Below are 25,958 nucleotides of genomic sequence, written 5' to 3'. Positions count from 1 at the left end.
TGGTGGCAAAATGTGTCCTGTAGGCTCCGTGTCGCCAATCCTTGTTTTAGTCTAGTGCCATACTGAAACACTCTTCCACATTTTCTTCGACCATTCCCGAAGGCACCTCAGGGAGCACCTTCTCCCCGACGCCCCAGTCCGCCACCTGAGGTCCTCTGAGGGCTCTCTGCTGCAGCTGTCTAATGTGAGGCTGGAAGCCACATGCAAGAGGACGCTTTCCTTGGCCGCCCCTCTGTTATGGAATGATCTGCTGGTTGAAACGCTCCCACTGACCTCCTTGAAGGTTTTTAAGCAGCCAGTACAGAACGCAGCAGCTCGCCTGATTAAAGGCAGCCACCGGCGTGATCACACCACTCCAGTGCTGAAGGAGTTGCACTGGTTACCGGTTGTTTTCCAGGCCAAATTCAAGGTGTTGGTTTTGACCTTTAAAATCCTATATGGTTCTGGCCCAGCCTATCTCAAGGAGAGCTTCCAGTGGCACCAGATAGGCTGCTTAACAAGATCAGCCTCGGATGGCCTTCTCACTGTTCCATCAGCCAGGACAGCTAAGCTGGTGAGAATGAGAGAGAGAGGGCCTTCTCTGTGGTGGCCCCCACTCTGTGGAACCCCCTCCCTAGGGAACCCCGCCATGCCCCCTCTTTAATGAGCTTCCACCACGCATTAAAAAGGTGGTTGTTCAGGCAGGTATTTGGGGTGGGTTAGGGTATTTTTAGAAATATGATGTTCTAAAGTAGAATTTTATTGTTTTAAAACTGTTTGCATTGATGTACATGACCCAGAGTGGCCGGGTGGCTGTCCAGGTGGGTGATTAAGAAATGTAATAAATAAATAAATAAATAAAGCAAGCAAGCAAGCATTAAAGACGCCACTGTTCTGGCAGGCCTTCCCTTTTTAGAACTCTTCTCCCGTTTGCTGACTTTGTGTACGCTATTTTTAAACAGTGTTGTTTTAAGCTGTTTAATATTGTTGGATTTATTTTTTTTTAAGAAAATGTTTTTAGTTCAAACTTGCTTTTAGTTATATGTTGCCTGTATATATTGTCCGTATGTCTGTATGTAAATGGTTTTTAAAGTTCATACATTGTATGTGAATGTTATAACTTCTGTAAGCCGCCCAGAGAGCTTTGGCTATGGGGTGGTATAGAAATATAATACAATACGTACATACATACATTTGTTGTTGTTGTTCAGTCGTTCAGTCGTGTCCAACTCTTCGTGACCCCATGGACCATAGCACGCCAGGCCTTCCTGTCCTGCGCTCTCTCCCGGAGCGTGCTCAAGTTCATATTCATTGCATCGGTGATGCTATCTAGCCATCTCATCCTCTGTCGTCCCCTTCTCCTTTTGCCTTCAGTCTTTCCCAGCATCAGGGTCTTTTCCAGAGAGTTTTCTCTTCGCATTAGGTGGCCAAAATATTGGAGCTTCAGCTTCATTATCTGTCCTTCCAATGAGCACTCAGGGTTGATTTCCTTTAGGATGGACTGATTTGACCTCCTTGCAGTCCAGGGCACTCGTAAGAGTCTTCTCCAGCACCACAGTTCGAAAGCATCTTCGGCGCTCAGCCTTCCTTATAGTCCAGCTCTCACAGCCATACATTACTACTGGGAAAACCATAGCTTTGATTAGACGGACCTTTGTCGGCAAGGTGATGTCTCTGCTTCTTACTATGCTATCTAGGTTGGCCATAGCTTTCCTCCCAAGGAGCAAGCGTCTTTTAATTTCATGGCTACAGTCACCGTCTGCGGTGATCTTGGAGCCCAAGAAAGTAAAATCTGTCACTGCTTCCATTTCTTCCCCTTCTATATGCCAGGAAGTGATGGGGCCAGATGCCATGACCTTCGTTTTTTTAATGTTGAGTTTCAAACCAGCTTTTGCACTCTCCTCTTTCACCCTCAACAAGAGGCTCTTGAGATCCTCTTCGCTTTCTGCCATTAGGGTGGTATCGTCTGCATATCGGAGGTTGTTGATAATTCTCCCAGCAATCTTAATTCCGACCTCTGATTCATCCAACCCGGCATTTCTCATGATGGACTCTGCATATAAGTTAAATAAGCAGGGCGACAATATGCAGCCTTGTCGTACTCCTTTCCCAATTTTGAACCACTCGGTTGTTCCATGTCTGGTTCTTACTGTTGCTTCTTGACCCTCATACAGGTTTCTCAGGAGACAGGTAAGGTGGTCTGGTACTCCCATCACTTTAAGAATTTGCCACAGTTTGTTGTGATCCACACAATCAAAGGCTTTAGCATAGTCAATGAAGCAGAAATAGACGTTTTTCTGGAATTCTCTTGCTTTCTCCATGATCCAGCGAATGTTGGCGATTTGATCTCTAGTTCCTCTGCCTCTTCTAAACCCAGCTTGTACTTCCGGTAGTTCTCGGTTCGCATACTGCTGAAGCCTAGCTTGTAGGATTTTGAGCATCACCTTGCTGGCATGTGAAATGAGCGCAATTGTGCGGTAGTTTGAACACTCTTTAGCGTTGCCCTTCTTTGGAATTGGAATGTAAACTGACCTTTTCCAGTCTTGTGGCCACTGTTGAGTGTTCCAGATTTGTTGGCATATTGAATGCAGCACTTTAACAGCATCATCTTTTAGGATTTTAAATAGCTCGGCTGGAATACTGTCATCTCCGCTAGCTTTGTTGTTACTAATGCTTCCTAAGGCCCACTTGACTTCACTCTTGAGGATGTCCGGCTCAAGTTCAGTGACCGCACTATCATGGCTATCAGGGACATTCAGATCTTTCCTGTATAGTTCTTCTGTGTATTCTTGCCACCTCTTCTTAATCTCATCTGCTTCTGTTAGGTCCCTGCCTTCTTTGTCCTTTATCATGCCCGTCTTTGCACAAAACGTTCCCTTAAGATCTCCGATTTTCTGGAAAAGATCTCTAGTCTTTCCCATTCTATTGTCTTCCTCGATTTCTTTGCATTGTTCATTTAAGAAGGCCTTCTTGTCTCTCCTTGCTATTCTCTGGAACTCTGCGTTCAGTTGGATATATCTTCCCCTTTCTCCCTTGCTTTTCGCTTCCCTTCTTTCCTCAGCTACTTGTAAAGCCTCATCAGACAGCCACTTGGCTTTCTTGCATTTCTTTTTCTTTGGGATGGATTGAGTTGCTGCCTCCTGAACAATGTTACGGACCTCCGTCCATAGTTCCTCAGGCACTCTGTCTATCAGGTCTAATCCCTGAAATCTATTCCTCACCTCCACTGTATATTCAGAAGGGATATGATTTAGGTCATACCTGAACGGTTTAGTGGTTTTCCCGACGTTCTTCAATTTAAGCCGAAATTTTGCAAGAAGCAGCTCATGATCTGAGCCACAGTCAGCTCCAGGTCTTGTTTTTACTGACTGTATGGAGCTTCTCCATCTTTGGCTGCAAAGGACATAATCAATCTGATTTCGATACATACATACATAAATCTCATTCAATTTGATGGCGGGGGGGACTTGCATAAGAAATTGGTCATTTTACAATCATCTTGATGGCATCATCCTGTAGCTTCCTCAGCTTCCCGCACTTTAGTTAAAGCCATCATGAGGTCATTCTGCCCACAGGGTGTTTGTTTGTTTGTTTTTGACCCCCTGCAACCCTGATCAGGAAGCACAGGCAACCAGGGAGGCTGCATAAATATTTACATAGGCTAGAACGGCGAAAAATAAAGGAATGCAAATAGTGCCCACTACGCTATTTGCATTCCCCTTTTTTTCGCCATTTTATATTACGTAAATATTTACGTAAGATAAATCAGCGAAAAATAGGGAATGCAAATGGCAGCCGCCGTACCCGCCGCCATTTGTGTATGCTGGTTTTTTTTTGGGGGGGTTAGCCATGATAGGCTACGTAAATTCTTACATAGCCTATCACGGCTGCAGGGACGGCAATGGTGGCGGCAGCAGCCCGGCCGCAGCCGGCCAGGAGACCAGCCGCCACTGCCGCTGGAGCCACCACTGCCTAATCTGCCCCATCCACCCCAGGTAAGTGCCATCCCAGGGGGATTCTGCGGGAGGGCGGGGGGCAGGAGGCCGTTCCGCCATGGATTCCGTGGCGGAATTCTCCGCCATTCCTACCACAAATAGGATGGACAATTTTGAGAGGTTATTCGTGCACAGCTTGAATTGAAACCGTGGTGTCAGGGTTGGGCCTGAACCCTAGGGAGTTGTATCTGAACCTACATGTGGAATGTATGTTGTTTTACTGGTAACTCATGTTGTGCAACTTTTGTTAGTGCGAGTTAAGAAGAGTTCTCTTGGATCAGACCAAAGGTCCATGCAGTCCAACATTTTATTTCCCACAATGGCCAAACAGCTCCAGGAAGCCTGTGAGGATGGCATGAAGGAGACCCCCTTCTCCTGTTGTTTAACACTGATACCTTGCATTTCAGAGGTAGATTGCCTCTTCTGGGGATGCTGGAGGGATCTGTTTTGGGGGGTGGAGCTCAGCAAGTTTTCAACGAGTCAGCCCCCTGGACTCCTGTCTGACATCCATCAGCTGGCCCGACTAGGGCCACACCGAGTTGGGCCAGCTGGCCTATTTTCTGCCTTTGTATGGTGCTGTGGCAGCAGGGATGAGAGGATGAGGGGGGAGTGGCATAGCAAGCCAAGCTGGGGGCAGTGTGGGAATCCGACAGGCCCTAAACAGGCCAGATTCCCATGTGCCAGACATCCCTAGCCTCTGCTAAGGATGGGTGAAAAATTTGTTCACATTTTTATGTGAACTCGCCGAATTCACACTTCCCAAATCTGAACAGGCCCCAGGAGAACACAGTTAAGACACCAAAATTCATACTCTGCAGAGGTTTGCAATGCAGTTGGGGCGAGGGGGACAGGAGGAACAACAAAACAACAACTTTACAAAAGCCATGTGCATTTGAAAAAGAGTGCACCCCAAATGGCTGTATTTGAAACTGAGTTTATACACATGGGGATATATATTTCTTAAAGCACACAAAAATGTTTATTCAATGGGAGAACTCTGACTGCAAAAAATGCAATACATTTGACAATCTGTGCACAAAAATGCATGCCCATGAAGAAATACATACAAAATGTGTATATTTTGAAAAAAATTAGCACAAATATATGGGTAAATGTTCATGAGGACTAAAAAAGTAATCTGTCACTGATGCAGAGATAGGATGGAACTGATTTAGCAGTGCGAAAATGAGAGCCTGAGTGAAACTGAGCTTGACAGTTTCACCCAGACCGTGGATAAGACCTCTGCCTATATGGCCCAGCATTCTTGTTCCCATAATAGGAAACCTGATGCCCCGTGACCAGGACACATGCTCGGTAGTTCCTTCACGCTTCTGTTCCACAGTCACTGGTATTTAGGGATAGAGAAATTAATCAATTTCCCCCATATGCATGTTTAAAAAGAAAAAAGGGGGGGTCAAGTCCTTTTTGTACCCTTGATGAAGATGTTTGCTAAGTTCTTATCAAGAAATGAACTGAATGAAATGCTCACCTATCCCTATTAAGGTATAGCCTTCCTCAAGCCTCAATCCAAAGTACAAGATGTGTTTGGGATTCATGCCAACTCCTCTGAGAATAATGGTGAAGAGCTTTGTTGCTTAGACTACTGACTCATTGCCTTTGAAGTCTACTGCTGAGGGCTGTTTCCCGGCACAAGTGTTGAAAGTGTGGGTGGCGGTTAATGGGATGCAGGTGAACATAGACTGATGTTGCGTGTGTCATGCGGTGACTTTGTTGCAGAGAACTGACTGATCCATGTAGGAGTTTAATCAGGGTGGATCCTGGTTTCAGTAAATGCAGGGCTTTCATTCACCCACTACTCACAGGGGTAGGGTTTAGAGGCCCAAAATAATGGTGGGGAAGCAAGCTCATGAATCATGGCAAATTACCACTTGCAATTAATTAGACTAGTTAGTGGCCAGCCATTCCCATTTCTACGAGGACAGGGAGGAAAAATGGTCAAGGTGTCCTGGAACAACCAAGAATTATTAGTCAAACAGGAAGGTGATGTATATGGGACCATCTCCCTGCAATGCATGTGTTTTACCACAGAGCTATGGTCCTTCCTTTAAAGATCGAATAAGATTCCAGTCCTTGGCATTCTCAAATAACATCTGATTGAAATAGGAACATAGGAAGATTTGCCCTCAATCACACCACTGGGCCATCTTTTTCAGTAATATTGACACTGACTAGGAGAGACTGTCCGAGGTTTTGAGATATGTCTCTTTCCCAGACAAATATGTGGATCAGGACACAATTATTCCTCCAACTGCATACTTCTCTGAATTTCGGAATTCAGTTCTTTAAAATTGCATATGTTAGAGACGGTTTTGTAAACCACCCGAAAGCGTGCGAACTGCCCAGAGAGTTTCAGCTATTGGACAGTATAGAAATGAAATAAATTGTAAAAAATCCTGACTTATAGATGTGAATTTGCATGTGTTTTCATTTGTCTGTTTTCTAAATGCCAACTAATAGAGACATTGGAAGGAATGGAGTTATGACAGCATGCATGCGGAAGAGAAACTTACCATATATAGACCAATTTGTCCATCCCTAGTGTAGAGGTATGTAGAGAGGTGAAGAATTTGTCTATTGTGTATATCATGCATGGTGTGAAGGAAGTGGATAGGGAGATTACTTAGAATTACTATAGGAACAGGTGGAAAAAAATGTTTCAGTTTGTTTTTGAGCAGTATTTATCTAATCCGTACCTCCTGGAACCAAACATAGACCCAAACACAATCTGTGATCTGAAATCTGTACATTTCTGAGCTTGTGATGTGATTCATGCAACAACAACAAAAGGTAGTATCCAGTGTTAGCCCTATGTAAAGTAGACACATTGAAATTAATGGGACCTAAGTTAGACTCATGGCTAAAGTAAGTCCCATACTTTTCAGTGGGTCTACTCTACATAGGACTAATGTTAGAAATTCCACAAAGTGTTCAGAAAATGTGTACATTTGAGAAACATTCTTGAAAAATGCACACAATTGAAAAATGCATCAGGCATGTGTCAGCCAATGGGAGAAAAAGTTCGAAATACACCCAATTAATGAATACCGGGGGGGGGGGTATGCACACAAAAATCCTGGCTTTCTTGACCTTCCTGGCTTGATTTAGAGTTAGACACCACTGGATTTTCAGAATCGTGGTGAAAGTTGCCTACAATAAGCCATTTTAGCTTGCATTAATTCAAGATTAGCATCCATGTTCATGGACTTTTGCTGAGCCTATATCAGTTCAGTCAGTTGGTGCCATCTACTGCTGACATATCGGCTATTGCAACTGGTGCAAAACTGGTTGACTTATTACAAGCTTTCCCTCTTGGTGTGTGGAAGCAGGACCAGGGCTGTCCTTCTGGCTTGGACATTCTTGTCTTCTCTGCTCCTGGATCTGACCTGGAGAGGCAGGTGCTTCTGGGAAGGGGTTGCCTTTGGCCAAGGGATCCATGATTGACACTGACAATTTGTTGCATTGGGTTCTGTAAGTTAACAATAAGCTTTCTGGGGTCTCAGGTGGGGGGCTTCCCCAGCACCTGCTGCTTAGGGATGGTCAAGTCATAGAATCATAGAATCATAGAATAGTATGGTTGGAAGGGGCCTACCAGACTATCGAGTCCAATACCCTGCTCAATGCAGGAATCCAAGTCAGAGTACCCCTGACAGGTGGCTGTCCAGCCTCATCTTGAATGCCTCCAGGGTGGGAGAGCCCACCACCTCCCTAGGGAATTGGTCCCATTGTTGTGTTGCTCTAACAGTCAGGGGGTTTTTCCTGATGTTCAGCTGGAATCCAGCTTCATGTAACTTGAGCCCATGATTCCGTGTCCTGCACTCTGGGATGATCGGGAAGAGATCCTGGCCTTCCTCTCTGGGACAACCTTTCAAGGACTTGAAGAGCACTATCCTATCTCCCCTCAGTCTCCTCCTCTCAAGGCTAAACATGCTCAGTTCTTTCAGTCTCTCCTCATAGGGCTTTGTTTCCAGTCCCTTGGTCATCTTTGTTGCCCTCCTCTGAACCCTCTCCAGCTTGTCTGCATCCTTCTTAAAGTGCAGTTCCCAGAACTGGACACAGTACTCAAGATGAGGCCTAACCAGTGCTGAGTAGAGTGGAACTAGGACTTCCCAATGCCGCCCAAAGTAGCATTTGCCTTTTTTGCAGCCACATCACATTGTTGGCTCACATTCAGCTTGTGATCGACAACAGTTCCAAGATCCTTCTCGCTTGTAGTGTTGCTGAGCCACGTATCCCCCATCTTGTAACCATGCATTTGGTTTCTTTTTCCTAGGTGCAGAACTTAGCCTTTATCCCTATTGAATTCCATTCAGTTATTTTCTGCCCAGCGCTCCAGTCTATCAAGATCACTTTGAATTTTGTTTCTGTCAGTTTCACTTTCTCTTGCATTATGGTAAAAAGCAAGCAAGCAAACAAACAAACAAAAACTCAAGTTCTTTCTCTCTCAGATACGAAGAACTTTGCAAATTTTGGTCAGTTTGTACAAAAATTGAATGGATTCAAAATGCTCACCTGCCTGCACCAGCTGAATTCAGTGGTTGCAGCTACTCCCAGCATGGAGAGGACCACGATATACCTGCCTGCTGTTCAAGATGAGAAGTCTGCCCCGGGGGCGGGGGGCGGGGAGGAGGTTGCAAGTGGGGATGCTGAAGGACTCCACAACAGATTCAAATGAGGTTAGATTTCTTTGAATCTGACCCACAGATTCCACAGCAGACTGGCTTTTTCATGCAGATGCCATGGACTCCCAGGCTGTTATTGTGTTGTTGTTGTTGTTGTTGTGTTTGTTTTTCACTCTCCAGAACTGTATGCAAATTTAGTCATAAAAAAATACGAAAAATGGAAAGCAAAAAAACCCCCAAACAAATGAAAATATGCACACACATACACACCCATGAGCTAAAGTGTGAAAATTCACATTTTGGAGAGAATTTTCACATGCAGTGGAGGGGAGGTTAGCACATTTTCATAAGTGAACATTTGTGCAATTGTGCACTTTTCAAGGCCAAGGCCAGCACAAGTTTGGGAAAATGAGTGAAATCTGATTCCATCGATGAACAGACGACAGAATGAAAGACATCTGACAATCCAGAAACTGCAGACAGAATGGATTTAACAAAATGTTTACATCCGTAACTACAACTTTCATCATCCCTGACCATTGGCCACACTGGAGGTGGCTGATGAGAGTTGTAGTCCAAAGCAACTGGAGAGCAGTCAGGGATGCTTTGACTTGGATTCCTGCACTGAGCAGGGGGTTGGACTCGATGGCCTTGTAGGCCCCTTCCAACCCTACTATTCTATGATTCTATGATTCTATGATTCTATGATTCTATGATTCTATGATTCTATGATTCTATGATTCTATGATTCTATGATTCTATGATTCTATGAGCACCATGTTGGGGAAGGCCATAGACCGAGAAGACCTGGATGTAAATATCCACTCAGTCAGGAAAATTACTAGGCGGTCCTGAACTTGTCATTGATCTACTGTCTCTCCCAGGCCTAACCTACCTCTAGGGATGTCAGAGAAATCCACAATGGGACCAAATGAGTTCAGATTTCTATGAATCTGACCAGCAGGTTCCACAGCAGACTGGCTTTTCCCAAGTCAAGGGGATTCTGTGGATTTTCAGACTGGTTTCTTTTACTTTCAGGAATTTTACACAAATTTAGTTGAAGAAAAATATGTGTGTGTGTTTTTTTAAAAAAAGGCCGGCCAAAAATGCACATCCACCCATAGGCTAAAGTGAGAAATTGTACATGTGGGGGGATCCATGCATTTGTGGGGGGATTTGTGCATTTGGGGGGTTGCACATTTTCACAAGTGCCAATTTGTGCAAATGTGAATTGAGGAAAAATCTGATACCACCAATAAGTGGACAATGGAATGAAAGGCACCTAGCGATCCACGAAACACAGATGGAATGGATTTTCCTGTTTAGCAATGAAATCATTTATCTGGATGAGTGGGATGGGGAGGGGGGTTAGGGATGTATGAGAAATTCTCTGTGAGCATGCCCTGTTCAAAGCCCCAAACACAATGGTTCATGGGGGCATGTGTCTGCCAACATTGTTCACAACTTTTCAGACATGTGTTCATGCTCGATTTGCACAACTTGCCCGGTTCGATTTTGTGCAACTTTCATGTTCAATCACTGCTTGATTTGTGCAATTTTCCCATTCACACAGAGAGGCCAGCAATCTCAAACCCAAACAGGAACTGGGCATGAGATGAGCGGTGAGTCTTAGCCATCTCAACCATTGCTCGTTCACCCACCTCTAGGGGGGATGTGATCCCTATGGATGGCGGAGAATTCTGCCACAGACTCCAGTGAGGCCGGATTCTTCAGAATCCGGTCCCCCAGAGTCCGTGGCAGAATGGACTGCTCCCCCTGCCACCCCGCGAAGTCCCCGAGGACCGGATCCTACCTGCCTCCGGTGGGTCTGGATCCAGCTGCTGCAGTCGCCTGCTCCAGTGTGCAGCTGCAAATGGCGTCCTGCATAGGGGATGCCATTTACGTCCCTCCTTTAGCAGTGATAGGCTACGTAAATATTTATGTAGCCTATCACGGCGAAGAGCAGGGACGCAAATGGTGTCCGCTAAGTATTTATATAGCCTATCACGGCTACAGGGGGGACGCAAATGGCATCCCCTACGCAGGATCACGGCTACAGGGGGGACGCAAATGGCATCCCCAGCGGCTCCGCGGAGTCACAAGCAGAGTGGCACCAGCCAGGGAGAATTCCAGGGGGGGAACGGATCACCTCCCCCCCCCGGCGGACCCCCCATGGATGCAGGTGAGTGGGGTTTCGTACATCCCTAGATCCCACATTGCTTAGTAATTATGAGGCTGGACTTCTTTCCTCTTCTCCATGCAATGGTTGAACTACACCCAACTTTGTTGTCCTGCAGAGCATCAACAAGGGCTGCATAGACAACTTTGCAACCTGTAAATTGGGCTGTGAACTGCCAGACGTTGTCCTGACTCAACTTTACTCAAAATCACTTTGAGAACACTGAAACCACAGCAATGTCCAAAGGGTGGACCAATGTCCACCCCCACCTATGAGGGTGAAAGATGAGGAAGTTCACCACCTATGGGGTGAAAGATGAAGAAGAGCAAGTGAGCAACTTGAGGACAACCAGGCTGCATTGCGAACACTGAAATTACTCCTTGAAACAACTTGGGTGTTACATGAAGAAAAGGATTGTTAACAATTACTTAGAACCTTGTGAAAAGAAAAATGTATCATCCTCTCAGGCAACTTAAGACATGGTATAAAACCCCAGAGCAACCCAGAGGAACACTGGCAGATTCCTTCGAAACCAAGAAACTCCACCTGAGTTCTTTGCATCAGAGAACTTGGTAAGTGCTCCTGAGATCCATTTTAACTTCTGCAGAAGTTCTTGGCTATCCCACCAGCACCACCAGCTGGATGTGATTTTGATTTTCTTTCATCAGCATTGCCATTTGATAATTAATTTTAATAATTTCACTTACCAATGAGCTGGAATTGCTCAGCACCAACATTTTACTCTGCCAGATTTGGAGGGTGCACATCTGGAAAGTTGGCATGGAGTGAGTGGGATCTGGCTGAGACATTTTATTGTTGTTGCTGCACATTACACATTTGGAAGACATTGCATTACAGCTTTATCACCTACCACCAAGCTGCAAAGGTGGTATGGAATATCCATTAACATTCTAACAGAAGGGATGTGGGGCGGCGCGGGGAAGTCTGGTTACAGAATACTATCAGTGCAGAGCCTGTGACAGATACCTTCCAGTGATGGATAGTGTTGTCACTGCCAGTTGGGACTGGCACAGACTCAAGGGGTTAGTGCCTGGTGAGCATGTTTACAGGTGAGTGGAAGGTGGTTAGAGATGTAAGGAAATTGGATCAGGAAGCATTGTGTGTGTGTGTGTGGGGGTGCATTGATTACAATAGATGACTAGGTCATTGGTTGAAGTTCTCTTGTAATCATAGCATTAAAAAATGCTCCTGCTCTGTGTGTGTGAGAGAGAGGGGGGGGGGAGGGAGGGGGGAGAGAGAAAGAGAAAGCAAAAGAGGAAGAGAAAGCAAAAGCAAAAGAGAAAGAGAAAGAGAAAGAGGGGATGGCTTGTACTGTCGATTGGAAGATTGGAAGGTGGGTCTAGATTCAAATTAACTTGCTCAGGTAATTGCTGGGAAGATGCTCACATTATTGTCACATATTGATTAGGAATAACTGATTAGGAATTGATTAGGATTAGTTATAAATACATACCTTGAGCATGGTGAGATGTATCTCTTTTTTACCCGTTAACACTCTATCTACTACCCACCCCGATGTATTCCTTCCTTTAGCTCCACTCACCTGATCCAGCAAAGATGTCTTGGAACCAATGTTATACCAGCTGCCCTCCCATGACAGTGCTGATCCAACCACCCCCCTTCACCATGAACCTGCAAGGGCCAGCTCTCTACTGTCCTGAGCAACCTCTCTGCTTTGAGCAATGCAACCCTTGTGTTCCGGCCCAACAGAGCGATGGAACAAGCTGTGGCAAATACAGTTCTAGTGGGGGCACACCCCCAGGCGTCACCTGCGAAAGCATCACTTCTAAAAAGGCGCTGCCCAAAAAGCAGAGTGGATGCAACCCTTGCCGACGATGCTGAACCCAAGAATCACCATCTGCAAAATTACGATGATCTGGCATGGAGAATATGAAATCAAGTGCTTCGGGGCCACTGGATTTGTAGACATGGATGCTAGGAATGTATGTCCCACATATACAACCACCCAAGAACTGTAAACAAATGTTCAGTGTCTGTCTTTGGGGAACTCTTTTCACACCTACCAAAGAAAACCGGTGTATTGCCAATGATTCTGGATTGCATTCTAGGTAGTCTGTTCAGTTAATGTTGGGCACTGATGAGGCTTGGTGGACCTCATTGGCTGCCATGGTTGAGTTGAGTGTTCCACAGAACAACCTCAACATTCCTCCATAACTGCAGATCATAGGACAAGATATGTGGGCGAGCTGTCTTTATGGGAGACTTCTTGACCACCACTTATCATCTCACTATGAGGCCCCTTGGGAACCCAAGCTTCTGAGGGAACCCAATGTTTCTCCAAATATACAGCGTGAAAATTACCGTTGTAACCTAGTTCCTATTAAAAATATATAGCTATGTTACTTAAAGATCTTTCAAGGCAATCTTCGTTCCCCATTGTGGCAGACAGACCCTCACATTACAAGATGATGCTTGATGTTTTCTGATTAACAGCTGAATCTGATTCTGTACTGATGTGTTACCTGAAATTTGACTTCTGTTTTGAAATAAAGCCTTTTCCTGCATCATAAACATGTAGTTTCCATTTACTACATAAAGTGAGAGAGAGAGAATTTGCTTGTAGTGTCATTTTGTCATTTATTTTCACCTATTCCTAGGCAAAGGGGGAAAGGACAACCTGTTCAATGAGATCAAACATTCATACATCACAACACTGTGTATCCCACATTAGTTGTAAACCCAGAGTTGTTAATTATTATTATTTTATTTTATTTCATTTTAATGAGCAGTGGGTCATTTCTGTATCAGTAGTGGGGCAGGTTGATACCAACACATGAATCATAGGAGAGGATCATAGGGATGGTTTCTCTCAGTTTCTCATTTTCCCAATCTTGAGTTTGTTTTATCCTAATTCCACATTAGTTTGAGAATTGCTATTATTTGAAAGAAAAGGGTGTAGGTGTATTTGTTTCACATTTCCCAGAATACATCCATTTTTAGTTACATTTTTGCATATATATATATATATATATATATATATGGAGAGCCAGCATGGTGTAGCAGCTAGAGTGTTGGACTGGGAGCTGGGAGATCCGGGTTCTAGACCCCACTCGGCCATGGAAGCTCACTAGGTGACTTTGGGCTGGTCACTGACTCTCAGCCCAACCTACCTCACAGGGTTGTTGTTGTGAGGATAAAATGGAGAGATGGAGGAGGAGAATGTAAGCCACCTTGGGTTCCTTGCAAGAGGAAAAGAAGGTGGGATATACATGCAATAATATATGTATGTATGCATGCATGCATGCATGCATGCATGCAAGCAATTCCCCCTAATGCAATGCATTTTCATGTTATTTTCACTAATATTCCCATTTTGGAGTGTACATTTCCATAATATAACCTGTATATACACTTCTTAAAAAATGGGAGAGCTCTACCACAAAATTTTAAGTGTACATTTTGAAGGATAAAAGTGAATTTTGGTTCATTTGTATCTTCGAAAGAGCAAACTTCACAACAAAATGTGAACTGAATGAATCCCTCCCCCATCCCCAGTGAAACAGCATAGACATTAGGGATCAAAGGTATGTCCCTAATTAAGACACAATGAAACAAGCAAACCTTCTTGATTTCTTACGGGATGGAGGGCACTAATGTTTGAAAAGTTTAGTTCTTTTTTTATGTGCACTCTGAGGGAGAGAGACTGGGGGGGGAGTATAAAGCGGTATGACAACACAGCAAAAAGGAGGCTCTGGACGCATAGTGGATGCAATCAGTCTTAAGATAAAATATATATGAAAGGTAGATTAACAATAGAGCATTTGAGACAGAGAGAGAGAAAGAGAGAGAGAGAGAGAGAGAGAGAGAGAGAGCTAAACATGTATGCTTCATATGTTATATTCAGGCTTTCTTTTATTATTTATTATTTATTTACAATATTTATATACCACTCCACATCAGATGATTTTGGAGCAGTGAACAACGAAATAAAAGAATAAAACACCAAGTTAAAGGAGTTAAAACATATTTCTTTTTAAAGGAAATCCCAATAAGGTGGAATTTAACAAACCGCAGCTGGTCACGCAAGGAAGGCCTCTCGAAATAATGTCTTCAGGAGGCTCTGGAAGGAACACAATGTTGGTGCCTGCCTGACCTCTAAAGGCAGGGAGTTCCACAGAAAGGGGGCCACCACACTGAAGACTCTTTTCCTGGTAGACTCCAACTGGGCCATGGGTTCATGTGGAACCACCAGGGACATGCCCTCTGATTAGGGATGTCAGAGAATTCCGCCACAGATCTTGGTGAGGCCAAATGCCAGTGCATTCGGCCCCCCGAAATCCGTGGCGGAACGAAGCCCCTTGCCCCCCCACCCCATGAAAGGTTCGCGAAACGGAGCACTTACCTGCTGCCGTCCGTGCTGACTTACAAATGGCGGCCGCATCTGCAGCCGCCATTCGCTTCCTCATTACAGCTGTGTTAGGCTACGTAAATAATTATGTAGCCTAACACAGCTAACGCAAGGATGCCATTTGCATCCCTGAGGAGGCCATGATAGGCTACATAAGTATTTATGTAGCCTATCATGGCAAAAAACAAAACAAAAAACCAGTGGACACAAATGGCAGCAGCTATGGCGGCCGCCATTTGCATTCCGTTTTTTTTGTTTGCCGTTTTAGCCTATGTAAATATTTACATAGGCTATTATGGCAAAAAAAAAAAAAAGGGAACGCAAATGGCAGCCGCCATAGCCGCCACCATTTGCGTCCGCTATTTTTATTTTATTTTGCCATGATAGGCTACGTAAATATTTACGTAGCCATGGAAAAATACAGGGATGCAAATGGCGGCGGCTATGGCAGCCACCATTTGCGTCCCTGCAGGCTGCCCAGCGGCCGGATGGCTGGCTGCAGGCGGCCCCGGCTGGCGGCTCTGCAGAATCTCCGCAGAGCAGAGCTGGCCAGAGAGAATTTCGGGGGGAGGGACGGAGCGCCTCCCCCCCACCGTGAATGTCACCCTTCGAAAGGATAAGTGACTTTCATACATCCAATTTCGTACATTTCACACTTTTGAAACTTGCGCACAGCGATGCTCACTGTTCCCATTCAAAATGCACTCTTTTCCTGTTTGAACAAGATGAAAAACAGGTCAGTGACAACAACAACAGAATGAGATGAAATGAGGTTTGGAGTGCAGAAGTGATCTATCCAATGTCTCCTTGAACCACAGCAACCAAAGAGACCCGAGAGCAGAGGTGGGTAAACTCAAGCTCTTCGCCTAATTTGAAAAGCCCTCTGCAAGTGATAAGTTCAGACGTCTGTCTCTTCCCTGGGAGCCTTATGGGCAGAGAGGAAGGAAGAGAGATGGCTTTCTGCCATTAGGGTGGTATCGTCTGCATATCTGAGGTTGTTGATATTTCTCCCAGCAATCTTAATTCCGACCTGTGATTCATCCAACCCGGCATTTCTCATGATGTACTCTGCATATAAGTTAAATAAGCAGGGTGACAATATGCAGCCTTGTCGTACTCCTTACCCAATTTTGAACCAATCCGTTGTCCCATGTCTGGTTCTTACTGTTGCTTCTTGACCCTCTTACAGGTTTCTCTAGGGGTGTACGAAAGTGATCGCTGGTGTGATCTTACCTTTTCGGTGGTGTGATTCGTGGGGGGGGGAGGTGCTCCATCCCTCCCCCCAGAATCCTCCCTGGCCAGCTCCACTCCGCGGTGTCTCCACGGAGCCGCCGACCAGGGCCGTCCGCAGCTGGAGTTCTGGCCACGGCCGGGCTGCTGCAAACGCAAATGGCGGCCATCGTAGCGGCCACCATTTGTGTCCAGCCAGGCTGCCATGATAAGCTATGTACATATTTATGTAGCCTATCACAGCAAAGAGCAGGCACGCAAACGGTGGCCGCTATGCCGCTGGCACCGCTGCTTTTCCCGTGATAGGCTACATAAGTATTTACGTAGCCTATCACCATAAAGGCAGCCACGCAAATGACGTAGTGGCTGCCGTTTGCGTGGCTGCCTTTGCCGTGATAGGCTACGTAAATACTTACGTAGCCTATCATGGCAGCCTGGTTGGATGCAAATGGCGGCCACTATGGTGGCTGCCATTTATGCCCACAGCAGCCGGCTGAGAGACCAGCTGCCGCCACTGCCACCAGAGCCGCCACTGCCGGAACATCCACTCCAGGTAAGCGTCATCCCGGGGGAGATTCTGCGGGGGGTGGGAGGCCATTCTGCCACGGGTTTCAGGGGGCCGAATGCCAGTGCATTCGGCCTCACTGAAATCCATGGCAGAATTCTCTGCCATCCCGAGGTTTCTCAGGAGACAGGTAAGGTAGTCTGGTACTCCCATCTCTTTAAGAATTTGCCACAGTTTGTTGTGATCCACACAATCAAAGGCTTTAGCGTAGTCAATGAAATAGACATTTTTCTGGAATTCTCTTGCTTTCTTCATGATGCAGCGAATGTTGGCGATTTGATCTCTAGTTCCTCTGCCTCTTCTAAACCCAGCTTGTACTTCCGGTAGTTCTCGGTTCACATACTGCTGAAGCCTAGCTTGTAGGATTTTGAGCATCACCTTGCTGGCATGTGAAATGAGCACAATTGTACGGTAGTTGAACACTCTTTGGCATTGCCCTTTTTTGGAACTGGAATGTAAACTGACCTTTTCCAGTCTTGTGGCCACTGTTGAGTGTTCCAAATTTGTTGGCATATTGAGCGCAGCACTTTAACAGCATCATCTTTTAAGATTTTAAATATCTCAGCTGGAATACTGTCATCTCTGCTAGCTTTGTTGTTAGCAATGCTTCCTAAGGCCCACTTGACTTCACTCTCTAGGATGTCCAGCTCAAGTTCAGTGAGCACACTGTCATGGCTATCAGGGACATTCAGATCTTTCCTGTATAGTTCTTCTGTGTATTCTTGCCACTTCTTCTTCATCTCATCTGCTTCTGTTAGGTCCCTGCCTTCTTTGTCCTTTATCATGCCCGTCTTTGCACAAAACGTTTCCTTGAGATCTCTGATTTTCTTGAAGAGATCTCTAGTCTTTCCCATTCTATTGTTTTCCTCGATTTCTTTGCATTGTTCATTTAAGAAGGCCTTCTTGTCTCTCCTTGCTGTTCTCTGGAACTCTGCATTCAGTTGGATATATCTTCCCCTTTCTCCCTTGCTTTTTACTTCCCTTCTTCCTCAGCTACTTGTAAAGCTTCATCAGACAGCCACTTGGCTTTCTTGCATTTCTTTTTCTTTGGGATGGATTGAGTTGCTGCCTCCTGAACAATGTTACGGACCTCTGTCCATAGCTCTTCAGGCACTCTGTCTATCAGATCTAATCCCTTAAATCTATTCCTCACCTCCACTGTATATTCATAAGGGATATCATATGATTTAGGTCATACCTGAATGGTTTAGTGGTTTTCCCTACATTCTTCAATTTAAGCCAAAATTTTGCAATAAGAACCTCATGATCTGAGCCACAGTCAGCTCCAGGTCTTGTTTTTACTGACTGTATAGAGCTTCTCCATTTTTGGCTGCAAAGTACATAATCAATCTGATTTCGATATTGACCATCTGGTGATGTCCATGTGTAGAATCACCTCTTGTGCTGTTGGAAAAGAGTGTTTGCTATGATCAGCGTGTTCTCTTGGCAAAACTCTATTAGCCTTTGTCCTGCTTCATTTTGTACACTAAAGCCATGCTTGCCTGTTATCCCAGTGATTTCTTGACTTCCTGCTTTAGCATTCCAATCCCCTATGATGAAAAGGACATCTTTTTTTGGTGTTAGTTCTAGAAGGTTCTGTATGTCTTCATAGAACCGATCAACCTCAGCTTCTTCGGCCTCAGTGGTTGGGGCATAGACTTGAATTACTGTGATGTTGAACGGTTTGCCTTGGATTCATACTGAGATCATTCTATTGTTTTTGAGATTGTACCCCAGTAATGCTTTTCCCACCCTTTTATTGACCATGAGTACTACTCCATTTCTTCTAAGGGATTCTTGCCCACAGTAGTAGCTATGATGGTCACCTGAAATAAATTCACCCAATTTAGTTCGCTGATTCCCAGGATGTCGATGTTCAATCTTGCCATCTCATGTTTGACCACCTCCAGCTTACCTTGATTCATTGATCTGACATTCCAGGTTCCTAAACAATATTGTTCTTTACAGCATCGGATTTTCTTTTCACCACCAGACACATCCACAGCTGGGTGTCCTTTCGGCTTTGGCCCAGCCACTTCACTCTTTCTGGCGCTACTTGGAAATACCCTCTGTTCTTCCCCAGTAATACTTTGGACACTTTCTGACCTGAGGGGCTCATCTTCCGGCGTGATATCTTTTAGCCTTGTGATACGTTCCATGGGGTTTTCTTGGCAAGAATACTGGAGTGGGTTGCCATTTCCTTCTCCAGTGGACCACATTTTGTCAGAACTCTCTGCCATGACCTGTCTGTCTTGGGTGGCCCTGCACAGCATAGCTTATAGCTTCACTGAGTTACGCAAGCCCCTTCAGCACAACAAGGCAGTGATCCATGAAGGGGGGTGCTGTGACTCAGATTTACATAGTTTACATAGTTTACACCTTTTACATAGCTACGAACACCAAGCAGATTATGCTCAACGATGTCTCGTCCATTTCATACTTTTCCTTCTGAGAAGACTGAGAAGACGGTTCTTCTTTGCTGTGAGAAACTCTCTTTCCCACCAAGAAGTGAAGGCCTCCGTTTTTCTCCTTGGTAAAGAGGTATGTGTGTGTGTGTGTGTGTGTTCTGAGAGTTTATGGGACTTAGGAGAGACATGTATAAAATCCAAACACACTGGCTTGATCCAAGTTCTCATTTTGGGAGCAAACCCTTGAAATATCACCCTGTTGCATCCAGGGAACTAATGCAACACCAACTGAGAGGATTGTGATCTACCAACTGAGGGGCGTGTGTAAGCTTCCTTTTGCATTTATGGTTTATAGTCTGCATCCATATTACAACTGTGCATTCCATTGAAGAATGCTAGTCCAGACTTCTGGAAACTGGTGCCCTCCAGAAGTTTTGGACTTCAACTACCATCAGCCACTCCCTCCATGGCCAATCGTCAGGTGTGGTTGGAGTTGTCGTCCAAAACCTCTGGAGGACAACACACTTGGGGCAGCTGTAGTAGACTATATGGCCCTTTGATTCAATTGATCTAAGCCATACTTATGTCAGTATGGTGGTGTAGTGGCAAGAGTGTTGGACTAGGAGCTGTGAGATCCGGGTTCTAGTCCCCACTCGGCCATGGAAGCTCACTGGGTGACTTTGGGCCCGTCACAGACTCTCAGCCCAACCCACCTCACAGGGTTGATGTTGTGAGGATAAAATGGAGAGGAGGTGGATGATGTAAGCCGCCTTGGGTTCCTTGCAAGAGGAAAAAAGGCGGGGGATAAATGCAATAAAATAAATAAAAATAAAATAAATAAAAATGTCATTCACTGTTGTGTTTTCCTCACTTGCCCAGAGACATGCCCTACCCTGTGTCCAGCTTGCCTGGCCACCGGTGGGGGGGGCATTGTGGGCGGGAGTGGGGTGAGGAGACGTGTGTGGCCACCATTGGTGGATGCTGGTGGCACCACCAGGGATGGGAGAGGACTGAGAGTGCTCTTAGGTCTCCGGTGCCCCTCCTCAACACCTCTTTTTAGCATGGCTCCCTCCCTGTATGCAGTGTGGGTTCTGCTGGTCACCATTTTGGGGGCCAAGTAGGAATTTTTGGCTCACAGTCTGAGTGGCCAGTGCTGTGGGTCTTTTTGCCTACTTCACACTGTAAGTGGGGAGGCTGTGTCCACAGGTTCAGTTTGGCCTTATTCGCTGGTCAGGTTATCCAGCCACATTTTCAGGTTGGCTGTCAGGGATGGGCAATGGGAAGAGAAAGGGGATAGTGAGCATTCAGGGGCACTGTTTTGTGACAGGTGATGCCTGAGGCCTACTGCTCTGGGTTTCATGGCCCATCGGGTGGATAAGGGTTTCCTGTGAGGCCAACTCACCTCACCCACCCGGTGTTTTGCGGCCTGGGAGAGGGTGACAGGGGAAGGCCTACATCCCCCAAAAGGGGTAGTCCTGGGGGTGGCCATCTCTTTGACGCCACTCGGCAGGCTTTGAATGTTTCGCCCGATATAGTGCCTAGCCAGTGGCTGACACAGATTAGTTGCCCGTCCAGGTCTCCCCCTTTGCAGATGGATCAATAAATGTGGCCCAATTTGACACCAATCCCTTGTGTCTCATCTCTTCATTTCCACCTTTACGCTCTCAATTCCATGTTGGATGATGACCAATAAGAAGATATCCTAGTAACAGGAGACTGGCAGTTTTGATGCAGTACAGACTTTATTTTGGAAGAGAATGGATACACATTACCACAGACTGAAGTTTCAGATAGCATGAAGTGGATAATAAAACATGCACAGTACTAATAAGGAAACTGACAATTCAGCCAAAACATGGAGGAAGACATTGCAACCATGGAGGACAATATCCCTCAAAAGTAACAAAGGGTTTCAAAAGGCCTTTATGCTATCTACATGTTTTTTGTTTGTTTGTTTGCTTGCTTGCTTTTTTAAGAAATACCTACAACATTTTGTATTGTATTTATTTAATGTAGGGCTCTGCAAGGAGGAGATCAGTAGCAATGCAGAAGTCTCCTATAAGGAAGGCTTACCTACACATCTTTCCTTGCAACCTGAAGTCACAGAGAAACAAGGGGTTCATTCTGTAGCACACTTTCAGTTCAATTCAGGTCAATGGCAAAACCAAACAAGCTTCACCAGTGCCCAATATTAACTCAAAGTGATCCCTAGAATATGACTCAAGAGTGTTCACCAATGCATCACTGTTCATCATAGGTGCAGAAGAGCTTTTTGGCAGATCTGAAAAGGTTCCTTGAAGGTAAAAGGTTCAAATGTCACTGCCAAATAACACAAAGACAGAATATATATTTCTCAAATCCAGGTCTACAAATTCAGTTGATTTTAATATCTCCATTTCTAATTCTCTTGGCTATTCGTATCCGTCATTCTGTGCACTTGTGGATTCTGGGTTTAGAAGCGTTGGCAAGGGCTGCATCCACTCTGGTTTCTGGACAGTGACCTCTGAGAATAAATGCTTGCAGCACTGAAAGAGGGGGATACAACGCCGGACAATGAGCTGCACCCACCACGGCTTGCCCCTCCCTGGTATGGAACTGCCGTGCAAGGATTGCTTTGGTCAATGCAGAGCGGTTGATCGGGACAGTAGAGGGATGGCCCTGGGATGGACAAGACAAATGGAGGTGGCTGAATCGTCACGGTCATTGGAGGGCAGGTTGCATTGCATTGGTCCCATCCGTAAGACATCTTGGCTGAACCGGTGTGTGAATCTAAATGAATACAGAGTGGGAAATAGATATCATATATAATCATCAATAAAATATAGATAGATACTTGATAGAGAGATGAGAGAGGGAGAGAGAGAGAGAGAGAGAGAGAGACTGAGAGAGAGAGATAGGAGACCTGTCACATAGGACTTGACCAAGTATTCCTACCAATATCTGAATATCTACCCCCTATATGCACATATTACCTTGTTTCAGTGTTCACCTTCCACCCAGTGATTTACCACTGTCCCTATAGACTGCAGGGACACAGATATATCCCTAATTGCAGCTGGGAAGATAACAAACCTTCTGTGACTGAACTTTCACCCTAAGGAGCTTAAAGGTGGGTGGTACAGTCAAAATCATCCAGCAGCCATCCTGTAAATCTGAAGAAACACAATCATCCCAATCTGAAATGCCCACTAACAATATAAAACACGTCTCAACCAGATTTTTCTCCTCTTCTTCTGTATTGTCATTGCCTGGTTTCAGTGGTTCTGTGTTGGTTCTGAGTAATTCTAGCTAGTTCGTAAGAGCAATGTTTAAAAGGATGGAGCAAACAGCAAACCTGAGGGAAGAGCATAACATACAAATATCAAGAGGCTTTGAGCAAGTTAAAGCATCTACAAGGCAAACTTACCTGTTCCTGCAAGGAAAAGACCTCAAGTGGAGTGTCTCAGTGCTGAGGGAATCTGGTACTGTTGCTCTGCACCTGCTCGGGTTTTATATCTTTCCTGAGAGGATGATGCATGCTATTTTCATAAGCTTCTAATTAAATGTTAACAACATTTTTCCCCTCATGTAACGCCCAAATAGTTTCATTGAGTGATTTCTGGATTCATAATTCTGCTTCCTCATTGCTGATGTTTCACCCCATAGGTGGGGTCCTTTCTGTTGAAATTCCTGTGGATCAGGTCTTTGGGATGTTCATGATTAGCACTACTATGGAAATTTGATTTTAAGTAGGGTTGGCGGAGAATTTCTCCCCGAAACTTCGGGGGGCCAAGCGCCAACGTGTTCAGCCCCCCGAACAAGTTTCGGGGAGAAATTCTCCGCACCCCCCACCCCCTGCACCTCCCCCGGGACGGGACTTACCTTTGGCGAATGTCCCTCCCGGTGGTGGGTCCGGCCGGCGGTTCGGCGGGACTTCGTCAGGGGTGGGGGCGACAGCTGATCTTTTGACCGGCTGCCGCCGCCGCCATTCCATTAAAAGAAAAAGAAAAATGCCCCCGTGATAGGCTACGTGATGATTAACATAGCCTATCACGGCTAGATTTGCAAAGTCAGCCATGATAGGCTACGTAAATCGTCATGTAGCCTATCACGGGTGACTTTAAAAAAAAAAAAGCGCGTACGCAAATGGCGGCCCCCATAGGTAGCCGCCATTCCCGTTCCTTATTTGGTCGCTGTAGTCTACATAAAGATTATGTAGACTACGGCGAAAATAAGGGCAATGCTATTTGCTTTGCCCTTATTTTCGCCGTAGTCTACGTAAAGATTTACGTAGACTATAGCGACCAAATAAGGAACGCGAATGGTGGCTCCCTATGGGGGCCGCCATTTGCGTACACGCTTTTTTTTTTTTTTAAGTCACCCGTGATAGGCTACGAGACGATTTACGTAGCCTATCACGGCTGACTTTGCAGATCTATCCTATCACGGGGGCATTTTGTTTTTGTTTTTTTAACTTTTTAGTTCGTGGCTGGGCGAGGCGAGGCACCTCCCCCTCGGCCTGAATTTCGGCTGGGCGAGGCGGGAAGCCTCCCCCCCCAGCCTGAACTTCACGGGGGGAGCAGCGAAGCGCCTCCCCCCCACCGCGAAAAGCTTCGAGGACAGGTAAGGGACTTTCGTGCACCCCTAATTTGAAGACATTTAACAGTGATTTTGTTGTGGCCCCGAAGAACATAAGAGCCCTGCTGGATCAGACCATGGGTCCATCTAGCCCAGCATTCTGTTCACACAGTGGCCAACCAGTTTCCCACGGGAAACCCACAAGCAGGACATGAGTGCAGAGAACCTTCATGCCCATGATCCCCAGCAAATGCTGTACATAAGTTCACTGCCTCTGGTACTAGCCTTCAGGACTAGTAGTTATTGATACCCTTCTCCTCCAGGAATGTGTCTAATCCCCTTTTAAAGCCATCCAAATTGGTGGCCCTCACTATGTCCTGTGGTAGCGAGTTCCATAGTTTAACTATGCACTGTGTGAAGAAGTCCTCCTTCCTTCTATCTGTCCTGAATCTCCCACCAATCATCTTCATGGGATGGCCTCAGGTTCTAGTATTATGAGAGAGGAAGAGAGGGTTATACCTCCTCAGTTATAACAGTTGACCCCCCACCCAGCAGACATTGTTGTTGTTGTTGTTGTTGTTGTTAAGCCAGGAAAAGAAAAAAAAAGTTTCACAGCAGAATACCATGGATGCCAAATCACCACAGTTACATTTCACCCCATAGGTGGGGTCCTTTTCGTGGAGATTGTTTCAGATGATGTGTTTCAAAAGTGGGTTTCAAAAAGTGGGTTTGGCTGTTTATGTCGAGAGTTTCTACTGTGGAATCTTACATGGATCGAATGCTGAAAACAATTTTGGGGTGTGGAGGCCATTTTCTAAGGCAGTTATTTATTTTTTTAACTGACTAGATGAATGTCTAGCAGGAGTGGGCGGGGGGGCATACTTACATACTTAATAACCACAATCATTGTATGTGTTGGGATGATTACAGAATTACCCCGGTTGATTCTGGTTCAGATGGGGAGGCTTTGTTTTGCCATATGTGGCCACGAGATCAGAAGCCAAAATCTCTGGATCCATGTTTCTTCTCTGAGTATATTTCCAGAATTTTGATTTTAAAAAATAGTCATATGAATACTCATAATACTGAAACACACACACACACACACACACAATATAAAACATATATAGTGAACAATTAATATATACACATTTTATTGCTCACTTACACTATTGTTTTTGATTAAAATGTGTTTTAAAAGAGGTTTGTTTTAAATTAATTAAATTAAATATGTACTATAATAATATTATAATCCAACCAGAGAGCTTAACATTGTAAATTAAAGCTAATCAGCTTCTATAATTCTAATCAGCTTCTGTAAATTAAAGCTAAAGCTTCTTATATACACTCAATTTTATCTTATAAAACTCAAATTTCTCATTATGTGTGTGTTGTGTGTGTGTGTATGTGTGTGTGTGAATATATACATATACACACACACACACACACACACATATATATATATATGTGTGTGTGTGTGTGTGTGTGTGTGTATATATATGTATGTGTATATATATGTGTGTGTATGTATCTATCTATCTATGTATCTATCTATCTATCTATGTATCTATCTATCTGTGTGTGTATATATATGTATGTATGTACGTATGTATGTATATATGTATATGAGGGGTAATCTATTTTACTTCAAGAAAGAAATGGTGTTACTGCCACTGCCAATGGTATTTTCTACCCCTGAAGACCACTTGAAGAGTATATCCCCCCCCCCTTGGAGGAATTCAAAGAAATCAAATGGTCCTCCAGTTTCTCATTGGACCAGTAATTCTCTCTCAACTGTTAGAAGGATCCATTTGTGCCCAGCTCTACTCTCCACATTATGATCAGATCCAGAAATAAAGGGGCAGATACAAAGTGATGGGTTTAGGGGCAGAACTTTAACATAGCAGAGATCTGCAGTAATGAAATATATGTGGGGGATGTTACTTTTATCTGTTAGGGCAGGTGTCACCTGCCCACAAGATGGAGAACTCCATTACAAAATTCAGTGACACACA

At 45.0% G+C, this 25,958-nt stretch overlaps 1 long non-coding RNA gene across 1 annotated transcript; it reads left to right on the top strand.

Annotated features, from left to right (window-relative positions):
- The first annotated feature begins 300 nt into the window (after positions 1-300).
- Positions 301-13,385, top strand: LOC146334592 (uncharacterized). The gene is made up of 3 exons (XR_014786328.1): positions 301-553; positions 10,912-11,365; positions 12,348-13,385. It is a non-coding gene; the product is annotated as an uncharacterized LOC146334592 (long non-coding RNA).
- Positions 13,386-25,958: the final 12,573 nt, after the last annotated feature.

Source organism: Heloderma suspectum, chromosome 17 (genome assembly GCF_057233095.1).
Source record: "Heloderma suspectum isolate Gila_16-S chromosome 17, 16-S_ref, whole genome shotgun sequence".
NCBI lineage: Eukaryota > Metazoa > Chordata > Lepidosauria > Squamata > Helodermatidae > Heloderma > Heloderma suspectum.
This window is presented reverse-complemented; position numbering and strand designations above follow the sequence as displayed.